We start from the raw sequence: 18,637 nt of genomic DNA on the forward strand, positions 1-18,637 counted from the left end.
CCACAGAGGACCATCCCTGGGCTCTCTGGGCTCGGTGGATCCAGGTTAGACAGGCCCCCAGTTCAAGAGTGGGCCTAACTGCTTAGCAATACTCCCAGCTCCAAGACGCAGGAAGACCACGCCTCTAAATGTTTTGCAACCTCGTCCATTTCAGATTTTTCAGGGGTCCTGGGTAAATCGGTCTCACCAAGGATTCCGCCCTATCTGGCTGCTCCCATTTTTAAACACAGACCCGTGCGTGGGAGAGGCCATTATTTTTACGGGATCACTGTGCTTCTGGAGCAGCTAGGGACAGGCAGAGTTGCTTTACCGCAACGCCGGGTCCATCCTTAGCCCGGGCTCCGCCCTCAGGCCGCCTCCTCATCCGAGCCCCCGCCCCTCCTCCCCTGCCAACCCCCGACCCGCTCCACCCCTTTGCTCTGAGAGCCGCTCGGCCACTACCCGCGACCGGGTTCCACCTGCCTATCTCGTGGCTCCGCCCCGGGGTCACTGGTCCCGCCCCCTTCCGAGGGGCCCAATGAGCGTGCCCGAGCCCTCCGCAGCCCCCCCACTCAACTGGAATCCCCGCCCTCTGGTCGATATAACCAATGAGAGCCACAGGGTGTTCCTGGCCACGCCCACACATCATCAGGTCACGCCCCCGGCGCCCGGCCCCCCGGGGCGTTGCCGTGGCCGCGCCTCCGCCGCCAGAGCGGAGCCAGATGCCGCCCCCTCCGCCGGTCCCTCCCCCGGCGGCCTGGCGCCTCCCTCCCTCCCCGCCGCGGTGACTCACTGAACGGGAGGCGGAGGCTGAGGCGGTTGCTCCCGCTGCTGCTGCTGCTGCTGCTGCTGCTGCTGCTGCTGCTGCCGCCGCCGCGGCTGCTCGGGCTGTGCGCGCCCCGGAACAGGCCGCCGCGCGCCGCTCTCGGACCCGCAGCCCCCGCCCGCCCGGCCGGGTCGGGCGGCCCAGGTAAGCGCCGAGGCCGGCCCTCGCTCTCAGCGCCTGGGCCCGCGCCGCGCCGGGGCTCGGGGGAGCCGCCGGCCCTTTGTCTCTCGGGGAGGGGCCGTGGAGGGCGCCCCCGACCCCGCTCGGACCCACCGGCCGGACCCCCGGCACGGCGCCCTGGTCTGGGCCGGGCCTCCTGCCCCACCTGGCCCCCGCTGCTCCTGCCGCTCGCCGCCCCCGCCCCCGCGGCAGACCACCATCCAGCGGTCCTCAACCCCCCTTACCCCGGGGGTCGCCTCCACAGGTGTCCGAGCCATCCACTCTGTCGCTCACCCCACCGCGCTGGCGGGGTTGTCACCGTCTGTCGGCACTCCAGGTCCCGTGCCCTCTTGTCTCTTCCCTCACCTGCGCCCTGCTCTCAGCATCCTGACCCTCTGTATAGAGCCCTCCCATATTTTCCCAAACTAAATGCTGCCAAAGTCTGGTCACTGGGCCACGTTTCCTCTCCCTAGTCTGGTTGAACTGTCGTGTCCCCATCCCACCTCTCCTAGTGAGTGTTCCTAGACGGTGCACATTGTAGGCATACGTCTCACCTGTATGGCAGGCGTGTGTATGTGAACCTGCAAGATTAACCACTCAGAGCCCCAGACTGCACTTCTCGCCTCCTTTCCATCATCCCCACCCCGACCACTTTCCTTTTTCTTGAACCTGGTAACCGAGACACTTAGGTCTGATACCCAACCTCTGTTAGGCCCCGCATGCCTGCCTCTCTCGTGTGTGCTGAACTTGTCTGAGCAGTACCTGCTGTCAGGTTAGCCCCGGGAAGGCCCAGGAGGCCTGTGTTGGCCGCAGATGAAGAGTTTTATGAATAATGAGATGTGAGGCTGGCAGCACCTCCTATCTGAGAATCTAAGTACACTATAGCTGTTAATTACTTTGTCTCCTGTCACCCACACTACTTAGGGAAGTGTGCCTGGCCGACGGCTGGGTAAATTGAGGCACAGGGTGTGTGGGCAAGGGACCTGGAGACAAGTCAGAGTTTGTCCCGAGGTTCTGCTCCCAAGAATCTTGGCTCTTAGCTCCCTGCTACAACTACTGGGCTCTAGTTCCTGGCTTTAGACTCTAAGTGATACTGATCTCTTGGGCCATTAAAGTGTCCAGAGAGACCAAGTTTCCTTTGATTTAAAGCAGGACTTTGAATTATAAATAAAGGTGCTGGCTGTTAAATGCCAGTGTGTCATTCATGGTTTCCTGGTGGAGTGAGTGGTCCTTGTGTATGTGTCAGGCAGCCTTCCAAGCACCGGGGGCTACAGTGGTGAAGAGAGACACAGCCCCTGCCCTCCTGTAGGTGACCTTCTGAAGAGGAGGGATTAAACAAGTAAGTGGACAAAATAATTTTAGTCATGGTAAGTGCTGTGAAGGTGGGAAGAGCCAGTTTGGATTTTATTCCAAGCGCAGTTAGAAACCACAGGAGGATTTTAAGTAAAGAGGTGAGAAGATCTGATTTGTTCTCAGAGATCATTCTGGCTGCTCTATTGAGACTGGATTGTAAGGAGCAGGGATGCTAATTGGGAGACAGACTGTTGCCGCTTCCGGGCAAAGGGATGATGGTGGCTTGGACCAGAGTAGGGGTAGCAGAAGTGAATAGGTAAAACCAGTCTGCTCCCCCTGAGAGAGGCTCAGAGCTTTAAAGCAAAACTTCAGGGAACACCGACTTCGAGTTATACTTCTGGCAGAGAATTTGTAGACCTGACCATGCTCAGGTTTAGCTCGGCACACCTTACTCAGCACCTGCTGTGGGCCAGGTACTGTGCTAAACTCTAGAGATACTGCTGTGAACAGGGTGAATGGGGAGCAGTCTCCACGTTCTAACAAGGTTCTCACAGAAGCGTCACCCACCCCCTCCTTGAGGGAAGAGGCTTTGTAGGCTTAAAAATCAGTTCGAGGGCTTCCCTGGTGGTGCAGTGGTTGAGAGTCCGCCTGCCGATGCAGGGGACACGGGTTCGTGCCCCGGTCTGGGAGGATCCCACATGCCGCGGAGCGGCTGGGCCCGTGGGCCATGGCCGCTGAGCCCGCGCGTCCGGAGCTTGTGCTCCGCAACGGGCGAGGCCACAACAGTGAGAGGCCCGTGTACCGCAAAAAAAAAAAAAAAAAAAATCAGTTCGAGGTGGAGGGCAGAACACACTGGGCTTCATTCCCACATCCGGCTGCATTATTTAAATGAGAGCGTTATTGCCTTGCCTCTGCTCTAAGATGTTGCCCAGAGATACTGGGACTGATCTCATGGTGGGTGGGAGAGCAGCTCAGTGGCCATGAACTTGAACCATTAACCAGAATAAAACTTGACCTCCACGTCGCTCCAAGTCTGTGCTGTCAGAACACACCCGAGCTAAAGGACCGTGGGGCCGGGCCCCTCTTACGGTTGGACACCTGTGGTCCCTAGAGAGTGAGTAACTCTTTGGAAATCCCGTAGCACTTTGTACATTTGCTGATGGCACCCGTCACTGTCTACCTCTCTTTCAGCTTCGTATGCACTTGCATGACCCTAAGCTTTCTGAGGCCAGGGTCTCCATTGGATTCAGCTTTTCCATCCCTCACAGCATCTAGATCCTGCCCCAAAAGTACACTCATCAAGTACCGGTTGACTTGCCTGGTGTCTCACAGCACCTAAAACTAGAGCCCAGGAATCCTGACCCTGTCCATGTCTTTTCATTAGATTCCTCCTCAATCAGAGTGCACCACGGGGGTCAACCCGGCAGACTCCATGTCACCGAGCTCACAGCCCTTCCTTGATGGGTCTGCTCTCTCTCCAGCTCTGCCTACAAGGAACAGCTGCTGAGGGTGCTGACCAAGTAGTGACTCGACACTCGGCAGATAGGAAGCATAGCTCTTAATCAGAGCATGGACTTCGTAACAAGACTATCTGGGTTTGGATCTTGGTTCTGCCATCATGAGCTCCGTGACCTTCAGCAAGTAACTTAACCTCTCTGTGCCTCAGTTTCCCCATCTATAAAATATTAATACTTCCTTCATGGAGTTGTTGGGAGGCTTAAATTAAGTAATACCTATTAGATGCTTAGAACAGCATTGAGCACCTTGGTATGGCTTGGTTGAAGTAGTAGCTGTTATTTCACCATTATTTATTTATCTGCTTTTTATCTCTCTTCAGAATTTAAGCTCTCTTAGGGCAGAGATTTTGTCTTTTTTTTTTGGTCTACAGCTAGACTTTGTAGGCACTCAATAAATATTTCTTAAATTGAATGGCTTATTGAACACCTACTGTGTGCCAGGCACTGTCGTAGATGCTGGGGATACAGCCAAGAACAAGATCACAGAGTTACGTGATCTAATGAAGTTTACATTCTAGTGGGAGAGACAGACGGTAAACAAGCATACAAGTGAACAAAATAATGTAGGATGGTGAAAAGAGATGCACGGAGAATAAAACAGGGCAATGAGATGGAGAGTGCCTGGGTCATAACTTTAGCGAGCTCTGAGGAGGTAACTTTGAATGGAGACCCAGCTGATGGGCAGAGAGGACAGTAGAAGCAAGAAGCCTATGGCGGCTGGAGTGTTCTGAGTGAGGAGGTGGCAGGAGTTGGGTCTGTGGCCACGGTGAGGAGTTTGGATTTTACTCTTCAGTTCTGAACAGTGGGAGGTCACTGCACAGGAACCTTTCCTGGGGGTCCATCCTAGGAGAAAGACCCGGACACTTGGAAGAGCAGTGAGCAGGCTCTCCTTGTCCTGGGAAGGCTTTTGGAGGCCTGCAGTGTTACATTTATTCCCCTCAGGTTTCTCGTGTCTCTGACCTAGGTACCCAGGAGATATGGGATCCATCAGCTAGCTTAAGGAAGGTCCAGGTGTGTGTGTCTGTGTGTCCTGCAGATTCCATCAAGCCATCTTTCCCCCCTGAGTATGTAGGTAATCGGTCAATGTTTCTTGAGTTGAATGAATGAGCATCGCCAGCTCTTAGCATCTTGTCCTGTACAACGGCTTGTCCTATGTTCTCTGCATAAGGAAAAGCTTCTTGTCATGGTAGTGACTCTGGCATAACCTTGGAGTTTTGCTGCTGTTCTTATGTGCATCAAGGACCCCCACATACCTGTATGTCACAGTGTCTTCACAGTGTTTTGTTTTGTTTTGTTTTTTCGGCTGCACTGCTCGGCTTGCAGGATCTTAGTTCCCTGGCCAGGGATTGAACCAGGCCCCCGGCAGTGAGAGCACGGGAGTCCTAACCGCTGGACCGCCGGGGAATTCCCTGTCACAGTGTCTTTGTTGGAAGTGTACCAAGATTGACTGGGCAGCACCCCCCCCCCCGACCCCATCCCCGTTTCTCTTCCAGTCCCCTGCTGAGTACCACCAGGCCACACTGTCACCTCTGGACACCTCCTGTATCATTACCGGATCTACACTCCTGCACATCACTTGATCCAAGTATGGTGGTACCTAGAAAGCATTGGCTGTCTCTAGTCTGGGTTGAGTGGAGTTGGAAGCTCAGCAGAAATGGAGTTTCAAACCCAGGAGTTCAACTCACCAGGAATCCAAAGTTGGCCTCTTCAGACTGAGGGCAGTTGGCCAGCCTTTCAAATCCTCACTCAGGCATCCCCTTGTCTGTCAGTGTCCGTGATGCCAACCTGCTCTGCTGACCTTGAGAGGCCGGTGAGAGTTGGTAGGAGTCAAATAGGACTTTTGTGCTGCAAGTCACTCTCAGGGTTCTGGCGTGTTTCAGTGGCCAAATCGGAAATGCTTGTTAGTCACGTGTCGCCTGTCTCCTTGTAAAAACTAAACCCGGAGTGGGTGCAACCTTTTTCTCTTGTTACTGTTGTTCTTTTTTTTGTTTTTGTCTTTTTTGTGTGTGTGTGTGTGTGTGGTACGCGGGCCTCTCGCTGTTGTGGCCTCTCCCGTTGCGGAGCACAGGCTCCAGACGCGCAGGCTCAGCGGCCATGGCTCACGGGCCCAGCCGCTCCACGGCATGTGGGACCTTCCCGGACCGGGGCACGAACCCGCGTCCCCTGCATCGGCAGGCGGACTCTCAACCACTGCGCCACCAGGGAAGCCCTGTTTTTGTCTTTTTAATTATGAGAGTGATATGAACTCATTTAGAAAATGAGAAAACGAATGATGACATTTTCTGTACATTTTCTCATTTAGTCTTCACTGTAGTTTCTGAGATAAGTAGCATTATTACCATTTTGCATACTCAGAAGCTGAGGCCTGGAAAGGTTAAGTACAATAAGCTGTTTGAAGTGAAGATAGTTGGGAACAAAGTCAAGATTCAGACCCAGTCGGTGGGACTCCTGTGTGTGAGTTCTGGGCACCATATTAGATGCTGCCTTTCAGCAGAAACAACAGAGAAGAAAAGACATCTCCCTTAAGCCCAGCGTGGGTGACACTGTGAGGGTGGCCAGAGTTAGCGCACTGGCTGCTGCAAAGAGTTTGAATCCTATGCCTTTTCCCTGTCTCATCTGACCTTGGGCAAACTAAGTAACCTCCCTTTGCCTTACTTTCCTCAGTTGTAAATGGGGATAATGATCCTTGTGCCTTAATAGCTCCCAGGGGCATTGTGATGTTTGGGCCAAAGTGCTTTTGAATTTCTTTTATGAAAGGGCATTGAGCCCCAACTGCTGTTATACTCTGTTATTAAAGACCGATTATATCCTGATCCTCCACAGAGCCTTGTTAAAGGGGGAAGACAGCAGTCCCCAGAGGGAAAGGTGTCCTTCTGTGGTGGGCATAGCTAGAACAAACATCGTTTTCCTCCTTCCGAAGTTTCTTAAGGATTGAAGGTCATGAAGGTTTCTCCATTTTTCATGTTCGTGTTGTTCTGTAGAAGCTTCTGGAAGCAGGCATGTAAACTGTGCATCATAACAGGTTCGAGGACCATTGATGGCAGGGCAGAGAAGGGGGTTATAGGGCTTGGTTTCTAATCCCGGCTGTGATGTCTTTGTAATATAAACCAAGAACATAGAGATAACAAGAAGTGATGACTATCTTCCATTCATCCTTCCTTTCCTCCTTCCTTCTAATGACACACTGATTCAAGTAATAAATATTTACTGAACTTTTATTACGATCTGGGCCCCATGGTAGGCCCTGGGAATACTCTGGTGAGCAGGGTAGAATTAGTTCTTATCATACAAAACTTAGAGTCCAGGGCCAAGAGGCTTATTATCTAGTTGGAGTCGTGTGAATAAAGCAAGAACGTGTTGGTGAGTGTTTTGAACTCTCAGGAGGAGAGTCAGGATATAATTTCCAGATGTCCACATCAGCCGCACGGGTACCTGCCCTGGACGGACGTTACGGTGAAGGGGTGTGTTTGGCTTCCCAGAAGAGCAGGGGAAGAGTCAGTAGATTAGAGCCCTTGTGTGTCACACTTAACAAAAGCTGTGCTAGTGTGGGCATCTGTAGAAGCAATTAGCACCTTGGCAGTCCCAGTTAGTAAGAACTACGTTTCCACTTAAAGGCTTATTAACCCTTTGTTACCTGAGTTCAAGTCAGGGAAGAATGATCATGGCCTTGAGCTCTTTCCACAGTTGTTTTTTTTTTCAAATAAATTTTATTTATTTATTTATTTATTTATTTATTTATTTATGGCTCTGTGGGGTCTTCGTTGCTGCGCGCGGGCTTTCTCTCGTTGTGGCAAGCGGGGGCTGCTCTTTGTTGAGGTGCGTGGGCTTCTCATTGCGGTGGCTTCTCTTGTTGTGGAGCACTGGCTCTAGGCATGCGGGCTTCAGTAGTTGTGGCACGTGCGCTCTGTAGTTGTGGCGCACAGGCTTAGTTGCTCTGCAGCATGTGGGATCTTCCCAGACCAGGGCTCGAACCTGTGTCCCCTGCACTGACAGGCGGATTCTTAACCACTGCGCCACCAGGGAAGTCCCCACAGCTTTCTGAAGTTATGCCATCAATCCAGTGCCTTTCTTATGAGAAGACCATCAGTGCTTTGTCTCTCCGGAATTCCCTGCCAGCCTGACAGGTCTCCCTTGGCCAACTTTGGAAAGCAGGCATACGGAGGCAGGCAGGCCGTGGGGCTGGCTGCATCGGTGCTCTCGGCATGATGCCAGGGCACCTGTGTCTGTGAGCCCCCGTTGGGGTCAGTTTATGCAGAGTGCGGGGGCGGGCTCTTTCTTCCCCAGGTCTGTCCAGCCACAGGCCTCAGGGTCCCTCCAAAGAGCGCGGTCAGGGAGGCCCAGCAGTTTCTGCAAAAGCATCCAGTGTTCTTCCACTCGCCCTCAGGCCAGAGCTGGGGTGGAGAGGGCACAGGGCTGGCAGAGGTGCCTGCCCACATCCAGAGTGAGAGGAAGGTGCCAGGACAGGGCTCCGCTCCCGGGCAATGTTACTTTCACCAGCCCCTGCAGTGTCACTGCCTTCCTGGTGCTGACCAGCTGCCCTTTCAGTCTGGAAGGCCTCAGAACCATCCAGCATCTGATCAGGAGGAAAAGGCCGGCCTGGCGAGGAGACCAGGTCACTCAGTGTCCCTGGACTTGTTCATGTGTGGTCGGAGCCCACGGTGATGCCGGTTCAGCTGGGAGAATGTGACCCACTTCCATCTCCTCTCCCACGTGGAGAGCTGGGTGGGAGGCTTTTGAAGACCAGCTCCAATTAAGGCTTTTTCAGCCTGAGTATCTCCTGAGTATCCAACCCACATGTTTCCTGCTGCTGGAATCCTGTGGTCCGTGTCCCTGAACTGAATAACAACTCCAAAACAGATGAAGTTACCGCCTTGTCGTTCTGCAGTTCGGGCTTCCGCAAGCGGGGCTTCCTTCGGAGGTCAGGGTCCCTTTTGGATTCAGATATCTTTCACAGTGTGGGCCCCACTCTTGTTCTTCCAGCTAAATCACCTGGCAAACCAGGGGCCCAGTTTCCAAAGAGATGAGTTAGCCTTGACCTCCCTGCCCAGACCAAGGCCTCCCCGCCCCCTGCCCCAGGCAGCCCTGGCTTCCAACAGACCGATCCATCCTGACCCTTGTCCTCACAGTATGTCCTTCTGCTGCAGGAATATGAACTAAAGTGTGTTTCGGACCCTCTAGGTTTCTTGCATTCTCTCCAGGTAGAGGGCATTGGAATGATTTTCCATTTATAATTTTATGTTTCTCATGCGGCGGGGCTGGTGGGAGCGGGGGGTGGAGGAAGACAGTTTAAACACACGAAGCTGTGGGTGCTGCCGAGATGATCTGGCGATTTTAAATGGTAAGGGTGTAGTTCTGAGCCCCTGAATAACGCAGTCTTACTTACTAAGGAAGGAACAGAGGTGATAGAGAAACTGCCGAGGTCAGGTCCACTAAGCTGTGATCTCAGACCTCTGTGAGCGCCGTTTCCCACCATGTGCTCCACAGCCGATTGCTGGAGTTGCAGGAAGGTGGGGTGCTGGTGATTTTTAGGGGGAGCACGGTGGGGCCTACAGGCTGGTAAGCTGGCTTACGGGGGTCTCTCCAGGGCCCTGGCTCTACTTTCCTACACAGAGCAGCCTTCCGGAGCTTACGGTGGGACGTGGTGGGGCAGAGGCAGCCAGCACAGGGGCGGAGTCCTTCATCCCTACCCCAGGGAAGCTGCTGCTGACACCCGAGAGCCATCACTTCACGTCTGCCCCGGGGCGCTGGCTGTCCACCCTCACTTCCCGTCTCCGAGGAGGAGAAGGGCTCTCGCAGGCCTGTGAGCGACGGCGGCAGAGCTTGGATGCTCGACGCCAGCCACGGCAACCAGCCGCCAAAGTGGAGGAGATCTTTTATTCTCCTCTTCTGACCCCGTTCCACGTCCTTTAAAAAATACACCGTTGGGATTTTTTGGAGTAGGTAATGTATACATAGTACAGAACTCAGAAGGCTAATTGGTGAAAACTAAGTCTTCCTCCCTCCCTGAAAGAGACGCCTCGAAAAAGACGTCTGTTAGTGGATGTCTTGTGCATCTTAACCAGGGACCTCCTACACACGTACAAGTGCATCAGGTACGCGCTGACTGCACACGTGCCCGACATGCACTATTTTTTTTCCACACTGTAATACACACTGTTGTGCACCTTACTTTTTTCACTTCACGGTAAATACTGGAACTCATTCTGTTCCACCATCATCATCGTCGTCATCATTTGGCTAACACCGCTTTACTTCCCCTGTGCTGGGTATTGTTAAAAGTGCTTTGCTTATGTTAATGTGTTTATTCCTCACAACAAACCTGTGAACTAAGGACTGTTATTGTCCACAGTTTGCAGATGAGCAAACTGAGACCCAGAGCCATTAAGTTAATGTCTGAGGTCATTTACAGCTACGCCACTCCTTTTAGTGGTTCCCTGGCATTCTTTTGATTGGTTATACTCATACTGAGCGATTTGAAAGCAAGTTAATGGGCTTCCCTGGTGGTGCAGTGGTTAAGAATCCGCCTGCCAATGCAGGGGACACGGGTTTGAGCCCTGGTCTGGGAAGATCCCACATGCCACGGAGCAACTAAGCCCATGTGCCACAACTACTGAGCCTGTGCTCTAGAGCCGCGAGCCACAACTACTGAACCTGCGTGCCACAACTACTGAAGCCCGTGCTCCTAGAGCCCGTGCTCCGCAACAAGAGAAGCCACCGCAATGAGAAGCCCGCGCACCGCAACAAAGAGTAGCCCCCGCTTGCCGCAACTAGAGAAAGCCCACGCACAGCAACGAGGACCCAATGCAGCCAAAAATAAATTTATTAAAAAAAAAAAAGAAAGCTGAAGAGCTGCCCTTATTTAAAAGAAAAAAAGCAAGCTGCAGGTATCAGATACTTTGCACCTCCTAAGGCCACGCTCCGACATTATCCCAATACTATTTTCAGCCCCAAGGAATTTACTATTGACCCAGCAGTGTTCTCTGATGTACAGCCCACATCCAACTTTCCCAAACACGCCCCTCACTTTGGCCTGCACCAGTTTTTAATCTGGGATCCAACTGAAGATCTCAACTTCACTAGGTTCCCAAGCTCTTTCCTCTCCCTTAGCCTAGAGTGTTCACTAGCTTTTCTTTGTCTATCACGACATTAACGTAGTTTTAGAGTCCAGGACCGTTGACTATTAGTCTGGTTTTCCTTAGAATTGGAGTAAGGGTAAACATTTTGGTGAGAAATGATTGTAGCTGACGTTGTCCACGTCCCACTGGAGACACACAATGCCAACCTGCCCCGCTTCTGGTGAGGCTGGGTTTGTGGATCACTCAGTTATGGAGCAAAGTTTTAAAAGTACAAAATAATAAGTATATTAAAAGAAAACAGTGGGACAAGGAAATAATATGAAATGAAATCTGTAAGTTATAAAATAAAAGATGTTAAAATCTGATTACATAAAAATCAAAACTCTACATGGATAAAACCATATAATCGAGAGAACAATGACAAATTGGGGAAATACGTGTAACAAATATCACAGCCATAGGACAAACTGCCTTAATATATAAAGAACACTTGTAGATCAACAAGAAGAAGACCGCCAACCCAAGAAAGAAATGGGCAAACAACATAACAGATTGCTCTCAATGATCTGAAATGATGCTCTATTTCCTCATCAGGAAATGCAAATTAAAACTATAATGATATACCACTTCCCACCTATCAGATTAGCAACAAATCAACTTCTGCCAACGTATGGGGGAAAACAGGTGTTCTTGCACAATTTTGGTGGGCACATAAAAGGTCACCATGTCCATGGAGGGCAACTAGGCAAAATACTAAACATTTAAACACATGCACCCTTTGCTGTAGCAACTAAGACTGTAGGGATTTATCCTATAGACAGACAAAAGCATAAAGATGTAGGAAAATACAGCTTCTTAATAGCGATGAAAGAGAGGGAGTTCCCTGGTGCTCTAGTGGTTAAGATTCGGCACTTTCGGGACTTCCCTGGCAGTTCAGTGGCTAAGACTCCATGCTCCCAATGCAGGGAGCCTGAGTTCGATTCCTGGTCAGAGAACTAAGATCCTGCATGCATGCCACAACTAAAGAGCCCACGTGCCACAACTAAGACCTAGAGCAGCCAAATAAAAAAAAAAAAAGATGCGGCACTTTCACTGCTATGGCCCAGGTTCAATCCCTGGTCGGGGAACTGAGTTCCTGCAGCCAAAAGAAAAAAAAAAATTGGGCTTCCTTGGTGGTGCAGTGGTTAAGAATCTTTCTGCTAATGCAGGGGACATGGGTTCGAGCCCTGGTCCAGGAAGATCCCACATGCCGTGGAGCAACTAAGCCCATGCACCACAACTACTGAGCCCACATGCCACAACTACTGAAGCCCATGCTCCACAGCAAGAGAAGTCACCAGAATGAGAAGCCCGCGCACCACAACGAAGAGTAGTCCCCACTCACCACAACTGGAGAAAGCCCATGCACAGCAACAAAGACCCAGCGCAGCCAAAAATAAATAAATAAAATAAAATAAAATTTAAAAAATATTCAAAAACAATAACAGTAATAAAAGACAGAAAATTTAAATGCTCAGCAACTGGTTAAAAGAATTCTTTTTTTTTTTTTGGTTGCATTGGGTCTTTGTTGCTGCGCACAAGTTTTCTCTAGTTTTGGTGAGCAGGAGCTACTTTGTTGCGGTCCACAGGCTTCTCATTGCGGTGGCGTCTCTTGCTGCGGAGCACGGGCTCTAGGCGCCCAGGCTTCAGTAGTTGTGGCACATGGGCTCAGTAGTTGTGGCTCGTGGGCTCTAGAGTGCAGGCTCGGTAGTTGTGGCACACGGGCTTAGTTGCTCCGCGGCATGTGGGATCTTCCGGACCAGATCGAACCCATGTCCCCTGCCTTGGCAGGCGGATTCTTAACCACTGTGCCACCAGGGAGGTCCCGGAACTTCTTTTTTGGGTGAATTATTCTATTTGGGACTTGGAAGTCATCACTGAGTATCTTTCTGGCAGAGTTACATGACTTTTCTAGAAGCAGGTAAGAAGCAGTGTGCATTGGTGCCTATATTTTCTGTTTTTGTTTTGTTTTAACATTGTGTCATGTGCTCCGGTAAATTTGCAAGGAAGTTTAGTTCTCTGAGACTTAAAGTCTTAATCCTCAGGACTACCATCAAACTAATGTGTAGTGTAACTAACCTCTCTCTCTCCCGAACCTCCATATAAGCTTTTTCCTCTCAGCTGAGAGTTTTTGCAAGAGGTCAGATTTTGCTTGCATTTTTGTGGATATGGGCTTGTGAAAGGTCCTGGGTTTCATTTTATGAAATTTGACAGTCTGAGGTGAATAGCTGGCCTGTAAAACCAGGAGTCTTTTTGCCAGGGGAGCGCTTGCAGGCCAGTTTTGCTGGGAGCTTCTTCTCCCTCTCTGTGACTTGGTGACTAATGGTTTCGTGGCTTTGGGGGTGGAGGATGTCATTACGAATGGATGATGGGGCTTTGGCTTCTGAACTGGATTATCTGGGCATGCTGAGTGGGTGGGGAGCAGAATATGCCATCCCAAAATATACCACTTTGGCATATTGATTATTTTGAATTATAGTTTCCTGAGAAACAGCCAGTGAAAGAAGGGCCCTCTGACCCTCCTTTATCCCCCTGAAAGCAGGAAATAAATCTCCCCTGTGAAAGGTACCTTCCCTGTACCAGGGGGTAGAAGGCATCCTTATCACCAGAGCCAGGGGATTCAAGGCTGAGAAGGCTGTATAAACAAACCTTGTTACTTCCTCACTAATTTACTACCCCAAGCCCAAGCTGCTTTGTCTTGTCAATTCTTCACAAATTTACCGTTTCTTTGTCTAAAAGATATAAAAGATGCCTGCTCTGGTCACCACTTCAAGCCACATATCTTTGGGGCTCCCATATGTACGAAATTAAATTTGTTTTTCTCTTGTTAATGTCTCCTGTCAATTTAATTATTAGACCAACCAAAGACCTTAAAGGGAAGAAGGGAGAAGTTTTCCTCCCCTACACTGGTCTGGGTGTTTGTGTGCAGCCCATTGGAACTGGGGGTAGTTTCTTTCTTAGAGCTTTCACACAGGCCCCTAAGGCCTCCCATCCATTTCTGCCCACTCTCCTGAGCTCTTCCACAGTGGCCCTGGCCCTGAGCAGGTGACTGTGGGTGGGTTCCTGCTGTTTGGGGCACTGTGTTTTCCCATCTCCTCAGAGCCTGTGCATTTTCCCTGATCCTCCCTCCCTTCCCCTCCAGCCTCCAGCGTCATTGTCTCCAGACTGGATGAGTTTTGTGACCCGTCAGAAGTTCTCATCTTCATGCTACTTCCCCAGCAAGTTAATGGAATGAACACATGTAGATTCTGAAGTTGCCTCTGTTTAAAATCTTTTTTATTTTGATTATTAGCTTGTTAAACATTTAGGGAGGAAGGAAACTGTGTGTTCAGCAGCCTCTTAGGGGGAGGTTTCCTTCTTCCTTGGATTATTTTTTGTTCTGAGGTGGCTGGAGGGGAAGGAGAGGGAAGGTCACGGCCTGTGTCACGGAGCAGAAGCAGTTATCAAAACAAACAAACAGTGTGGCTTATGTGACATGAGGGTGTAATGAACGCTTGCAGTGTATTGCAATAGTATGGATATGTTTTCGAGGTAAACAAACGTAGCTTTATTTTTATGCACATTAGCACATACCTGTATACTGAAAGCCTATAGGAAAGAGAGGGCAGTAATCCTAAAACTTATGTTCTTAAGAGTTTACAAAAAGTTTCACCCAGGAGGCCAGGCCTGGGGCCTCTCAGCTGGGTCCTGAGGACAGCCATCCCCGGAGCTGGGCAGTGAGGAGGGGGCTGGCTCTGGAGGCCACCCCAGGGAGACTGAGCCCTCGCCCTGCGAGCAGCCCAATTGGTTTCATGACCTAATTCTCGCAACAGGAAGCTGGAGGCCTTTCTGGCCCCATTCTGAGGGGATGCAGTGAGCCTGGTCCGGGAAACTTATTTATTTGAACCAATTATGGGAGACTTCAGCGGAGGGAAGGGATGGAGGGAGAGTGGGGGCAGAGCTGGAGAGGGCGGTGGTCCTTGAGCAACCCACCTGCTGGCAGGCATCGGAAGACCTGGGCCGCCTTGTCTGGGCCTGCCCCTGAGAACAAGGCTTGTCCCCTTCGGCAGGAGGCTGGTGTGAACGAGCCCACGTGGCTCTGAGTGAAGGGACCTTATGTAGCTCCTGATAAATAAACAGCACTGTGTCAGTTTTCCCCCTTCCTCTTTAAAAAAAAAACAGCCCCGCCACCAAAAAACAACAACTTTTAAATTTCCCAATTTAATTAACGTTTTAAATGGTGCCCCTGCAAGAGTTGGCATAGCTGTGGGCAGTGGGGTTGATGGAGCTTCCGTGGGTTAAAACTTCCATTCTGGCCTCTTTCTCTGGAGGTGACCCAAGGTCTGTGAAACGTGGCCAGGCTCCCTCCCTGGGATTATTAGGCTTGGAACTGGTCCTTCCGGCCCAAATTTGACTTCAGCCCAATCCCTAAGAAGGCTGACCAGCAATGCAGATTGAGTTTTCCCTTTGGGGGGGTGGGGCGTGGTGGGTTGTCAGCACGCTGGGGGCATCTCGATGTTGATCTAGGTCACAGGAGAGAAAAAGTGTCCTTCTGCCACCAGCCTGCACAGGTGAGCTTTTGACACCGCCAGGTGCTGCTCAGCCCGCGGTGAAGATCGTCCAGCTTGAGAGAGCCTGCCCAGGAGTGGGAGTGCCTGCCCTTACATCCACTCATAAATAGACAAGGGCTCTGGAGTCTGCATTACCCACCCCCTTGGAACCTGCAAGAGGCCAAAGGTCAGACTGAATCAGAGGAAAATCCGGAGCCGGATTTGGTAGGCGCGCTGGTTCCTGATTTCAGGTCTCAGGCTCCGGCTTGGCCAGGTTCCAGGGCTCCAGCTGTTCTCTGTGAAGGAAAAAAGAATCTCTTTTTAAATTAGGTCAGAAGATGCCTTTCTTTCCTCCTGTCCTTGTCCCCCTACGGTGCAGGGATAAAACCACCACCTGCACGTCCCTCGGTCAGAACTACAGAGCTTAAGGACTTCGCCCGGGGTCCGAGTGTCCCAGTGCAGCCGAGGAAACTTCCCCTGGCTCCGCGTCCCCTTCCTGTTTGCACTGTGCTGGCTGAGCCCAGAGCCTGCCAGGTACTCTTGCTTAGCTGTAAAAAGGACTTGAAGAGACAGTGAGCTCTGGGTAACCTTTTCTACCAATCAGGCCAAAATCACAGGATAAAAATTTTTTTTTAACCAGAAGTTTTTGTGTTTATTATCATTATTATTATTATTGGCCACGCTGCATGTGGGATCTTAGTTCCCTGACCCCGGATCGAACACAGGCCCCCCTGCAGTGGAAGCGCAGAGTCTTAACCACTGGACCACCAGGGAAGTCCCCAGAAGTTTTAAACAGACGCCTTTTACCAATCCAGTTACATCAACATTTATAGTCTGTACATGCAGGCTCCTTCAGTTCCTTGATGTCTTAGGTTCTCTGAGGTGAGGACATTCTGAGGCTGGGGCCTTCCTTCGTGGTTCCCAGGTGAATCTGAAATCTGTTCATTCACTTAACTGTGCGTGGGACTCCAGATGTGACTGACAGCAGCAGGAACCCACCAGATTCCTCAGCACAGAGCCTACAGTCTTCAAGCTTTTCGAGGGTCCACAAAAAAATACTGGAGACCTGAAAAGAAAAAGTATCTGCTCCCTCTACTCATAGGAGTTATATGAGAATTCTATTTAATGAGAGATATGGGTCCATTTTATTTATTAATTAATTATTTATTTATTTGGCTGCACCGGGTCTTAGTTGCGGCATGCAGGATCTAGTTCCCTGACCAGGGACCGCACCCGGGCTCCCTGCATTGGGAGCACGGAGTCTTAACCACTGGACCGCCAGGGAGGTCCCTGGGTCCATTTTAATATGTCTGTGAGAATAAGGCTGCCTGGGCCCACGAAGGACTTAAACCACCCTGTGGCCTGCCCTCAGAGAGCTTCCAGTTTGGAGGTGGAAATAGAGGCACAGACACCCAGGTGCAGTGCTTGTGCAGTGCTTTGAGTACAGGAAATTTGGGTGAGTGTGCAAACACAGGCTTCAAAAAGGTAACGATCGAACAGTGAACAGTAAATAGGGAGGAACATTCTAGGCTGAGGGTACAGCAGATGTGAAGGCCGGAGATGCTGAATGAGCCTGGTGCAAGTGGCAATGAAGGTGGCCACCCAGCAGGGCTTCTCATCCTCGGCACTATGGGCGTGGGGCTGGGGGGACGGGGCGCGTCCTGTGCACTGTAGGTGGTTCTTCCCAGGAGCAGCCTCCCAGTTGCGACAATCAAAAATCCTCCTTTCTCCAGACATTGCCAAGTGCCCCTATCTGAGAACCAGCGCCAAGCAGGGACCGTGGTGGGTGCCCAGGGGCTGCCTGCCTGCCCCTGCCCGAGGGTGCAGTGGAGGGAGCCCCTTCCTATCTGGTGTGCAGGTCTGTGTCTGCCCCCGTGTCCTCTGGTTTGTGTGACGCTCCGTGTGCAAGAGTGGCTGGCAGGCTCTCTCCGAGGGGAGTCAGGCCACGGAAAGGAGAGTGCACCCCGAAGCCCCCTTCCCAGGCTGACTGTGGTTCTCTGTGTGGATGCCTTTCCCCCTGTTGTCTGGGCAGCCAGGCAGGGTGGCTGCGCTCTGGATGTTGGGCTGTTTTGAATGATGTCATGTGGATTTGACTTTCACGCTTCGAGAAGTTCACCGAAGGGCTTTCATCAGAGCGGCTCACACCTGGAAGAGAAAGTGCCCTGTTGCTGTGAAGGGGCAGGTGGCAGCTCTGAGGTAGGAGGTGTTGGGAGGGTGGGTGTTGAGACTGAGAGTTCCAGAATCTCCTGTGCAGCAGACCTGCGGCCGGGGAGGAGGGCCTGTTGGTGTCTGGGCTTCCCAGCTGCTCCCCCGCGGATGAGGGGCCGCCCTGGGGCCTCCAGAGCACCTGCAGCCTCTCCTGCTGCGACCCCACTTCCCAGGGGCTTTTTTTTTTTTTTTTTTTTTTTTTGCGGTATGTGGGCCTCTCACTGTTGTGGCCTCTCCCGTTGCGGAGCACAGGCTCCGGACGCACAGGCCCAGCGGCCATGGCTCACGGGCCCAGCCGCTCCGCGGCATGTGGGATCCTCCCGGACCGGGGCACGAACCCGTGTCCCCTGCATCGGCAGGCGGACTCTCAACCACTGCGCCACCAGGGAAGCCCCCCAGGGGCTTTTTAACGTTTTCCTGACCTTTAATTTTGATTTCAAATCTACAGGAAACTTGGAATAGTGCAGTGAACACACCTGTGCCCTTTACCTGGATTCACCAGTGTTAACCTTTGCCGTATTTGCTCACGCACTGTGACTCTGTTCATACTCACACTCACACATACTCACACACATTTCCGCATACACACAAACACACACACACACTAACACAAACACATGCATATACACGTACACGCTCACACACACATACAAACACACACACGTACACACTAACAAACACATGCATATACACAGACACAAACATGCACATATACACATAAACACACACACACATACACACGCACACTCATACGCATATACATATACACAGTAGCACAAACACATGCATATACACATACACGCTCACATACACGCATAAACACTCACATACACATATACACATACTAACATAAACACATACATATACAGACATGTACACACTCACGCACATACACATACACACACGCACATACACATACACACATGCATAAACACACATACACACACATACACATACACATACACAATAACATACATATACACATACACGCTCACACACATATACACACAT

At 51.2% G+C, this 18,637-nt stretch overlaps 1 protein-coding gene across 3 annotated transcripts in view; it reads left to right on the forward strand.

The window, feature by feature from the left end:
- The first annotated feature begins 791 nt into the window (after positions 1–791).
- The window catches only part of CTNNBIP1 (catenin beta interacting protein 1), a 53,095-nt gene continuing 35,249 nt past the window's right edge, over positions 792–18,637 (forward strand). The window contains exons 1-2 of one of the 3 annotated variants that reach the window (XM_081226074.1): positions 792–949; positions 2,211–2,303. The gene's annotated coding sequence lies outside the window, so the exon portion shown is untranslated. The remainder of the gene's footprint in view (positions 950–2,210; positions 2,304–18,637) is intronic. The other 2 variants (XM_081226073.1, XM_081226075.1) reach the window with 2 other exon arrangements.

Source organism: Mesoplodon bidens, assembly GCF_964165515.1.
Source record: "Mesoplodon bidens genome assembly, chromosome: 2".
Classification (NCBI taxonomy): Eukaryota; Metazoa; Chordata; class Mammalia; order Artiodactyla; family Ziphiidae; genus Mesoplodon; species Mesoplodon bidens.